This window comes from Ranitomeya imitator, chromosome 6 (genome assembly GCF_032444005.1).
Source record: "Ranitomeya imitator isolate aRanImi1 chromosome 6, aRanImi1.pri, whole genome shotgun sequence".
Classification (NCBI taxonomy): domain Eukaryota; kingdom Metazoa; phylum Chordata; class Amphibia; order Anura; family Dendrobatidae; genus Ranitomeya; species Ranitomeya imitator.
In genome coordinates this window covers 26,838,474-26,848,918 of record NC_091287.1, presented here as the reverse complement: position 1 = coordinate 26,848,918, position 10,445 = coordinate 26,838,474, and the positions used below count along the sequence as shown (strand labels likewise).

General features: G+C 43.2%; 1 protein-coding gene across 1 annotated transcript in view; it reads left to right on the top strand.

Moving 5' to 3' along the window:
• Positions 1-222: 222 nt before the first annotated feature.
• MIOS (meiosis regulator for oocyte development) overlaps positions 223-10,445 on the top strand; it is a 48,861-nt gene continuing 38,638 nt past the window's right edge. The window contains exon 1 of the mRNA XM_069729350.1: positions 223-348. The gene's annotated coding sequence lies outside the window, so the exon portion shown is untranslated. The remainder of the gene's footprint in view (positions 349-10,445) is intronic.

Below are 10,445 nucleotides of genomic sequence, written 5' to 3'. Positions count from 1 at the left end.
CTGATAGGTTGTTATAGGCAATAATTCTCCAACATGCGGAAAGCTAGCTGTAATCTGATTGGTTGCTGTGGGCAACAAAGCCTATGCTGAGTAAATATTGGATAAATCCATTAGGTGTAACAATAACGAGAAATTTCTATATGAGGTGAATGGATGATACTGTAATAAAAGTGGTTCTACTTCCTAATTTGCATAGCCACGCCTCTAGAACTCCGGACGTCTCGACGTGATGACGTCAAGCGTCCCCGTAGTTGGGTCACTTGCCGGGCGGTCTCCTGTGTATGTAGTGAGCGACGCTGACACTGCAGCTCCTGGGGCGGCGGAGCACTGACCGGCAGCTTGTGGAAGGTAACACAAGGACAAGGCGGCTGTTGGCAGCTGGAACCCCCGGTATACACGGGCTGCAATGCATGCTGGGAATTGTAGTTTCAAAGTAGCTTCCGTAATGGATGTGTCACATCTGCAGGGTCCTCTGGTCTGAGTGTAACTCCACGTGTGGCCGCTATGTGCAACCAGTGACCCGGGAGCACATCAGCCCTGAGCTATGGAGGGTCTGCAGCAGGGAGGCGGCGTCACCCCAGCCAGAGACAGCCAAATATAATAATAATAACTAATAGTAATGATCTATATGGGAAGCAGAATAGTAACCGTCCCCGAGGCCTCATTCATGTGTGTACTGTGTGCAAGTATTACATGACTGACCCCGAGTTACATCCTGTATTATACCCCAGAGCTGCGCTCACTATTCTGCTGGTGCAGTCACTGTGTACATACATTACATTACTGATCCTGAGTTACATCCTGTATTATACCCCAGAGCTGCACTCACTATTCTGCTGGTGCAGTCACTGTGTACATACATTACATTACTGATCCTGAGTTACCTCCTGTATTATACTCCAGAGCTGCACTCACTATTCTGCTGGTGCAGTCACTGTGTACATACATTACATTACTGATCCTGAGTTACATCCTGTATTATACTCCAGAGCTGCACTCACTATTCTGCTGGTGCAGTCACTGTGTACATACATTACATTACTGATCCTGAGTTACATCCTGTATTATACCCCAGAGCTGTACTCACTATTCTGCTGGTGCAGTCACTGTGTACATACATTACATTACTGATCCTGAGTTACCTCCTGTATTATATCCCAGAGCTGCATTCACTATTCTGCTGGTGCAGTCACTGTGTACATTACATTACTGATCCTGAGTTACATCCTGTATTATACCCCAGAGCTGCACTCACTATTCTGCTGGTGCAGTCACTGTGTACATACATTACATTACTGATCCTGAGTTACCTCCTGTATTATATCCCAGAGCTGCACTCACTATTCTGCTGGTGCAGTCACTGTGTACATTACATTACTGATCCTGAGTTACATCCTGTATTATACCCCAGAGCTGCACTCACTATTCTGCTGGTGCAGTCACTGTGTACATACATTACATTACATTACTGATCCTGAGTTACCTCCTGTATTATATCCCAGAGCTGCACTCACTATTCTGCTGGTGCAGTCACTGTGTACATACATTACATTACTGATCCTGAGTTACATCCTGTATTATACCCCAGAGCTGTACTCACTATTCTGCTGGTGCAGTCACTGTGTACATACATTACATTACTGATCCTGAGTTACATCCTGTATTATACTCCAGAGCTGCACTCACTATTCTGCTGGTGCAGTCACTGTGTACATACATTACATTACTGATCCTGAGTTACATCCTGTATTATACCCCAGAGCTGCACTCACTATTCTGCTGGTGCAGTCACTGTGTGAAAGTATTACATGACTGACCCCGAGTTACATCCTGTATTATACCCCAGAGCTGCGCTCACTATTCTGCTGGTGCAGTCACTGTGTACATACATTACATTACTGATCCTGAGTTACATCCTGTATTATACTCCAGAGCTGCACTCACTATTCTGCTGGTGCAGTCACTGTGTACATACATTACATTACTGATCCTGAGTTACATCCTGTATTATACCCCAGAGCTGTACTCACTATTCTGCTGGTGCAGTCACTGTGTACATACATTACATTACTGATCCTGAGTTACATCCTGTATTATACCCCAGAGCTGCACTCACTATTCTGCTGGTGCAGTCACTGTGTACATACATTACATTACTGATCCTGAGTTACCTCCTGTATTATATCCCAGAGCTGCACTCACTATTCTGCTGGTGCAGTCACTGTGTACATACATTACATTACTGATCCTGAGTTACATCCTGTATTATACCCCAGAGCTGTACTCACTATTCTGCTGGTGCAGTCACTGTGTACATACATTACATTACTGATCCTGAGTTACATCCTGTATTATACTCCAGAGCTGCACTCACTATTCTGCTGGTGCAGTCACTGTGTACATACATTACATTACTGATCCTGAGTTACATCCTGTATTATACCCCAGAGCTGCACTCACTATTCTGCTGGTGCAGTCACTGTGTACATACATTACATTACATTACTGATCCTGAGTTACATCCTGTATTATACTCCAGAGCTGCACTCACTATTCTGCTGGTGCAGTCACTGTGTACATACATTACATTACTGATCCTGAGTTACATTCTGCATTATACTCCAGAGCTGCACTCACTATTCTGCTGGTGCAGTCACTGTGTACATACATTACATTACTGATCCTGAGTTACATCCTGTATTATACCCCAGAGCCGCACTCACTATTCTGCTGGTGCAGTCACTGTGTACATACATTACATTACTGATCCTGAGTTACATCCTGTATTATACCCCAGAGCTGCACTCACTATTCTGCTGGTGCAGTCACTGTGTACATCCATTACATTACTGATCCTGAGTTACCTCCTGTATTATACCCCAGAGCTGCACTCACTATTCTGCTGGTGCAGTCACTGTGTACATACATTACATTACTGATCCTGAGTTACCTCCTGTATTATACTCCAGAGCTGCACTCACTATTCTGCTGGTGCAGTCACTGTGTACATACATTACATTACTGATCCTGAGTTACATCCTGTATTATACCCCAGAGCTGCACTCACTATTCTGCTGGTGCAGTCACTGTGTACATACATTACATTACTGATCCTGAGTTACATCCTGTATTATACCCCAGAGCTGCACTCACTATTCTGCTGGTGCAGTCACTGTGTACATACATTACTGATCCTGAGTTACCTCCTGTATTATACTCCAGAGCTGCACTCACTATTCTGCTGGTGCAGTCACTGTGTACATACATTACATTACTGATCCTGAGTTACATCCTGTATTATACTCCAGAGCTGCACTCACTATTCTGCTGGTGCAGTCACTGTGTACATACATTACATTACTGATCCTGAGTGACATCCTGTATTATACTCCAGAGCTGCACTCACTATTCTGCTGATGCAGTCACTGTGTACATACATTACATTACTGATCCTGAGTTACATCCTGTATTATACCCCAGAGCTGCACTCACTATTCTGCTGGTGCAGTCACTGTGTACATACATTACATTACTGATCCTGAGTTACCTCCTGTATTATACCCCAGAGCTGCACTCACTATTCTGCTGGTGCAGTCACTGTGTACATACATTACATTACTGATCCTGAGTTACATCCTGTATTATACCCCAGAGCTGCACTCACTATTCTGCTGGTGCAGTCACTGTGTACATACATTACATTACTGATCCTGAGTTACATCCTGTATTATACTCCAGAGCTGCACTCACTATTCTGCTGGTGGAGTCACTGTGTACATACATTACATTACTGATCCTGAGTTACATCCTGTATTCTACTCCAGAGCTGCACTCACTATTCTGCTGGTGCAGTCACTGTGTACATACATTACATTACTGATCCTGAGTTACATCCTGTATTATACTCCAGAGCTGCACTCACTATTCTGCTGGTGCAGTCACTGTGTACATACATTACATGACTGACCCCGAGTTACATCCTGTATTATACCCCAGAGCTGCACTCACTATTCTGCTGGTGGAGTCACTGTGTACATACATTACTGATCCTGAGTTACATCCTGTATTATACTCCAGAGCTGCACTCGCTATTCTGCTGGTGCAGTCACTGTGTACATACATTACATGACTGACCCCGAGTTACATCCTGTATTATACCCCAGAGCTGCACTCACTATTCTGCTGGTGGAGTCACTGTGTACATACATTACATTACTGATCCTGAGTTATATCCTGTATTATACCCCAGAGCTGCACTCACTATTCTGCTGGTGCAGTCACTGTGTACATACATTACATTACTGATCCTGAGTAAGGGTGGTTTCACACTTGCGTTTTTGTCTGCAGCGTTTTTTTTTCTATATTTAACATTGAAAACGCATGCGTTTTTGTTTGTACGCGTTTGGTCGCGTTTTGCAACACATGCATTTTTTTACTGCATGCGTTCATTTTCAGAAATGCAACTTGTAGTATTTTTGAAAGGCGTTTTTTGGACCAAAAAAACCGCATGCGTTTTCATGCGTTTTTTTGGGGTCAAAAAATACATTGGAGTCAATGGGGACGCATGCGTTTTTTTTATTAAAAAACCAGAAAACACACTGATATGCCACCCCCCAACATAAAGGTGATAAAGGGATCCTAACCCTACCCCTAACCCTAAGGGATCCTAACCATAACCCTAACCCTACCCCTAACCCTAAGGGATCCTAACCCTACCCCTAACCCTAAGGGATCCTAACCCTACCCCTAACCCTAAGGGATCCTAACCATAACCCTACCCCTAACCCTATCCCTAAGGGATCCTAACCCTAACTATTTCTGTTTATAGTGGGTTTTTTACTTTATTTTGATTGGCAGCTGTCACACATTTCTCAGCATGCGTTTAAAAAACGCAAACGCATGAAAAAACGCATGTAAACGCGTCAAAACGCCGCGTTTTTTTCACCACATGCAAAAACGCATGCGTCAAAAAAACGCAGCGTTTGCATGCGTTTTTTCAACATGCGTTTTTTTGCGTTTTTTACCACAAAAACGCACCCAAAAAAACGCAAATGTGAAACCAGCCTTACATCCTGTATTATACCCCAGAGCTGCACTCACTATTCTGCTGGTGCAGTCACTGTGTACATACATTACATTACTGATCCTGAGTTACATCCTGTATTATACCCCAGAGCTGCACTCACTATTCTGCTGGTGCAGTCACTGTGTACATCCATTACATTACTGATCCTGAGTTACATCCTGTATTATACCCCAGAGCCGCACTCACTATTCTGCTGGTGCAGTCACTGTGTACATACATTACATTACTGATCCTGAGTTACATCCTGTATTATACCCCAGAGCTGCACTCACTATTCTGCTGGTGCAGTCACTGTGTACATCCATTACATTACTGATCCTGAGTTACCTCCTGTATTATACCCCAGAGCTGCACTCACTATTCTGCTGGTGCAGTTACTGTGTACATACATTACATTACTGATCCTGAGTTACCTCCTGTATTATACCCCAGAGCTGCACTTACTATTCTGCTGGTGCAGTCACTGTGTACATACATTACATTACTGATCCTGAGTTACCTCCTGTATTATACCCCAGAGCTGCACTCACTATTCTGCTGGTGCAGTCACTGTGTACATACATTACATTACTGATCCTGAGTTACCTCCTGTATTATACTCCAGAGCTGCACTCACTATTCTGCTGGTGCAGTCACTGTGTACATACATTACATTACTGATCCTGAGTTACATCCTGTATTATACCCCAGAGCTGCACTCACTATTCTGCTGGTGCAGTCACTGTGTACATACATTACTGATCCTGAGTTACCTCCTGTATTATACTCCAGAGCTGCACTCACTATTCTGCTGGTGCAGTCACTGTGTACATACATTACATTACTGATCCTGAGTTACATCCTGTATTATACTCCAGAGCTGCACTCACTATTCTGCTGGTGCAGTCACTGTGTACATACATTACATTACTGATCCTGAGTGACATTCTGTATTATACTCCAGAGCTGCACTCACTATTCTGCTGATGCAGTCACTGTGTACATACATTACATTACTGATCCTGAGTTACATCCTGTATTATACCCCAGAGCTGCACTCACTATTCTGCTGGTGCAGTCACTGTGTACATACATTACATTACTGATCCTGAGTTACCTCCTGTATTATACCCCAGAGCTGCACTCACTATTCTGCTGGTGCAGTCACTGTGTACATACATTACATTACTGATCCTGAGTTACCTCCTGTATTATACTCCAGAGCTGCACTCACTATTCTGCTGGTGCAGTCACTGTGTACATACATTACATTACTGATACTGAGTTACATCCTGTATTATACTCCAGAGCTGCACTCACTATTCTGCTGGTGCAGTCACTGTGTACATACATTACATTACTGATCCTGAGTTACATCCTGTATTATACTCCAGAGCTGCACTCACTATTCTGCTGATGCAGTCACTGTGTACATACATTACATTACTGATCCTGAGTTACATCCTGTATTATACCCCAGAGCTGCACTCACTATTCTGCTGGTGCAGTCACTGTGTACATACATTACATTACTGATCCTGAGTTACCTCCTGTATTATACTCCAGAGCTGCACTCACTATTCTGCTGGTGGAGTCACTGTGTACATACATTACATTACTGATCCTGAGTTACATCCTGTATTCTACTCCAGAGCTGCACTCACTATTCTGCTGGTGCAGTCACTGTGTACATACATTACATTACTGATCCTGAGTTACATCCTGTATTATACTCCAGAGCTGCACTCACTATTCTGCTGGTGCAGTCACTGTGTACATACATTACATGACTGACCCCGAGTTACATCCTGTATTATACCCCAGAGCTGCACTCACTATTCTGCTGGTGGAGTCACTGTGTACATACATTACTGATCCTGAGTTACATCCTGTATTATACTCCAGAGCTGCACTCACTATTCTGCTGGTGCAGTCACTGTGTACATACATTACATTACTGATCCTGAGTTACATCCTGTATTATACCCCAGAGCTGCACTCACTGTTCTGCTGGTGCAGTCACTGTGTACATACATTACATTACTGATCCTGAGTTACATCCTGTATTATACTCCAGAGCTGCACTCACTATTCTGCTGGTGCAGTCACTGTGTACATACATTACATGACTGACCCCGAGTTACATCCTGTATTATACCCCAGAGCTGCACTCACTATTCTGCTGGTGGAGTCACTGTGTACATACATTACATTACTGATCCTGAGTTACCTCCTGTATTATACCCCAGAGCTGCACTTACTATTCTGCTGGTGCAGTCACTGTGTACATACATTACATTACTGATCCTGAGTTACCTCCTGTATTATACCCCAGAGCTGCACTCACTATTCTGCTGGTGCAGTCACTGTGTACATACATTACATTACTGATCCTGAGTTACCTCCTGTATTATACTCCAGAGCTGCACTCACTATTCTGCTGGTGCAGTCACTGTGTACATACATTACATTACTGATCCTGAGTTACATCCTGTATTATACCCCAGAGCTGCACTCACTATTCTGCTGGTGCAGTCACTGTGTACATACATTACTGATCCTGAGTTACCTCCTGTATTATACTCCAGAGCTGCACTCACTATTCTGCTGGTGCAGTCACTGTGTACATACATTACATTACTGATCCTGAGTTACATCCTGTATTATACTCCAGAGCTGCACTCACTATTCTGCTGGTGCAGTCACTGTGTACATACATTACATTACTGATCCTGAGTTACATCCTGTATTATACTCCAGAGCTGCACTCACTATTCTGCTGATGCAGTCACTGTGTACATACATTACATTACTGATCCTGAGTTACATCCTGTATTATACCCCAGAGCTGCACTCACTATTCTGCTGGTGCAGTCACTGTGTACATACATTACATTACTGATCCTGAGTTACCTCCTGTATTATACTCCAGAGCTGCACTCACTATTCTGCTGGTGGAGTCACTGTGTACATACATTACATTACTGATCCTGAGTTACATCCTGTATTCTACTCCAGAGCTGCACTCACTATTCTGCTGGTGCAGTCACTGTGTACATACATTACATTACTGATCCTGAGTTACATCCTGTATTATACTCCAGAGCTGCACTCACTATTCTGCTGGTGCAGTCACTGTGTACATACATTACATGACTGACCCCGAGTTACATCCTGTATTATACCCCAGAGCTGCACTCACTATTCTGCTGGTGGAGTCACTGTGTACATACATTACATTACTGACCCCGAGTTACATCCTGTATTATACCCCAGAGCTGCACTCAATATTCTGCTGGTGCAGTCACTATGTACATACATTACATTACTGATCCTGAGTTATATCCTGTATTATACCCCAGAGCTGCACTCACTATTCTGCTGGTGCAGTCACTGTGTACATACATTACATTACTGATCCTGAGTTATATCCTGTATTATACCCCAGAGCTGCACTCACTATTCTGCTGGTGCAGTCACTGTGTACATACATTACATTACTGATCCTGAGTAAGGGTGGTTTCACACTTGCGTTTTTGTCTGCAGCGTTTTTTTTTCTATATTTAACATTGAAAACGCATGCGTTTTTGTTTGTACGCGTTTGGTCGCGTTTTGCAACACATGCGTTTTTTTACTGCATGCGTTCATTTTCAGAAATGCAACTTGTAGTATTTTTGAAAGGCGTTTTTTGGACCAAAAAAACCGCATGCGTTTTCATGCGTTTTTTTGGGGTCAAAAAATACATTGGCGTCAATGGGGACACATGCGTTTTTTTGTGCATGCGTTTTTTTTATTAAAAAACCAGAAAACACACTGATATGCCACCCCCCAACATAAAGGTGATAAAGGGATCCTAACCCTACCCCTAACCCTAAGGGATCCTAACCCTACCCCTTACCCTACCCCTAAGGGATCCTAACCATAACCCTAACCCTACCCCTAACCCTAAGGGATCCTAACCCTACCCCTAACCCTAAGGGATCCTAACCATAACCCTACCCCTAACCCTATCCCTAAGGGATCCTAACCCTAACCCTAACTATTTCTGTTTATAGTGGGTTTTTTACTTTATTTTGATTGGCAGCTGTCACACATTTCTCAGCATGCGTTTAAAAAACGCAAACGCATGAAAAAACGCATGTAAACGCGTCAAAACGCCGCGTTTTTTTCACCACATGCAAAAACGCATGCGTCAAAAAAACGCAGCGTTTGCATGCGTTTTTTCAACATGCGTTTTTTTGCGTTTTTTACCACAAAAACGCACCCAAAAAAACGCAAATGTGAAACCAGCCTTACATCCTGTATTATACCCCAGAGCTGCACTCACTATTCTGCTGGTGCAGTCACTGTGTACATACATTACATTACTGATCCTGAGTTATTTCCTGTATTATACTCCAGAGCTGCACTCACTAATCTGCTGGTGCAGTCACTGTGTACATACATTACATTACTGATCCTGAGTTACATCCTGTATTATACTCCAGAGCTGCACTCACTATTCTGCTGGTGCAGTCACTGTGTACATACATTACATTACTGATCCTGAGTTATATCCTGTATTATACTCCAGAGCTGCACTCACTATTCTGCTGGTGCAGTCACTGTGTACATACATTACATTACTGATCCTGAGTTACATCCTGTATTATACCCCAGAGCTGCACTCACTATTCTGCTGGTGCAGTCACTGTGTACATCCATTACATTACTGATCCTGAGTTACATCCTGTATTATACCCCAGAGCCGCACTCACTATTCTGCTGGTGCAGTCACTGTGTACATACATTACATTACTGATCCTGAGTTACATCCTGTATTATACTCCAGAGCTGCACTCACTATTCTGCTGGTGCAGTCACTGTGTACATACATTACATTACTGATCCTGAGTGACATTCTGTATTATACTCCAGAGCTGCACTCACTATTCTGCTGATGCAGTCACTGTGTACATACATTACATTACTGATCCTGAGTTACCTCCTGTATTATACCCCAGAGCTGCACTCACTATTCTGCTGGTGCAGTCACTGTGTACATACATTACATTACTGATCCTGAGTTACCTCCTGTATTATACTCCAGAGCTGCACTCACTATTCTGCTGGTGCAGTCACTGTGTACATACATTACATTACTGATACTGAGTTACATCCTGTATTATACTCCAGAGCTGCACTCACTATTCTGCTGGTGCAGTCACTGTGTACATACATTACATTACTGATCCTGAGTTACATCCTGTATTATACTCCAGAGCTGCACTCACTATTCTGCTGATGCAGTCACTGTGTACATACATTACATTACTGATCCTGAGTTACATCCTGTATTATACCCCAGAGCTGCACTCACTATTCTGCTGGTGCAGTCACT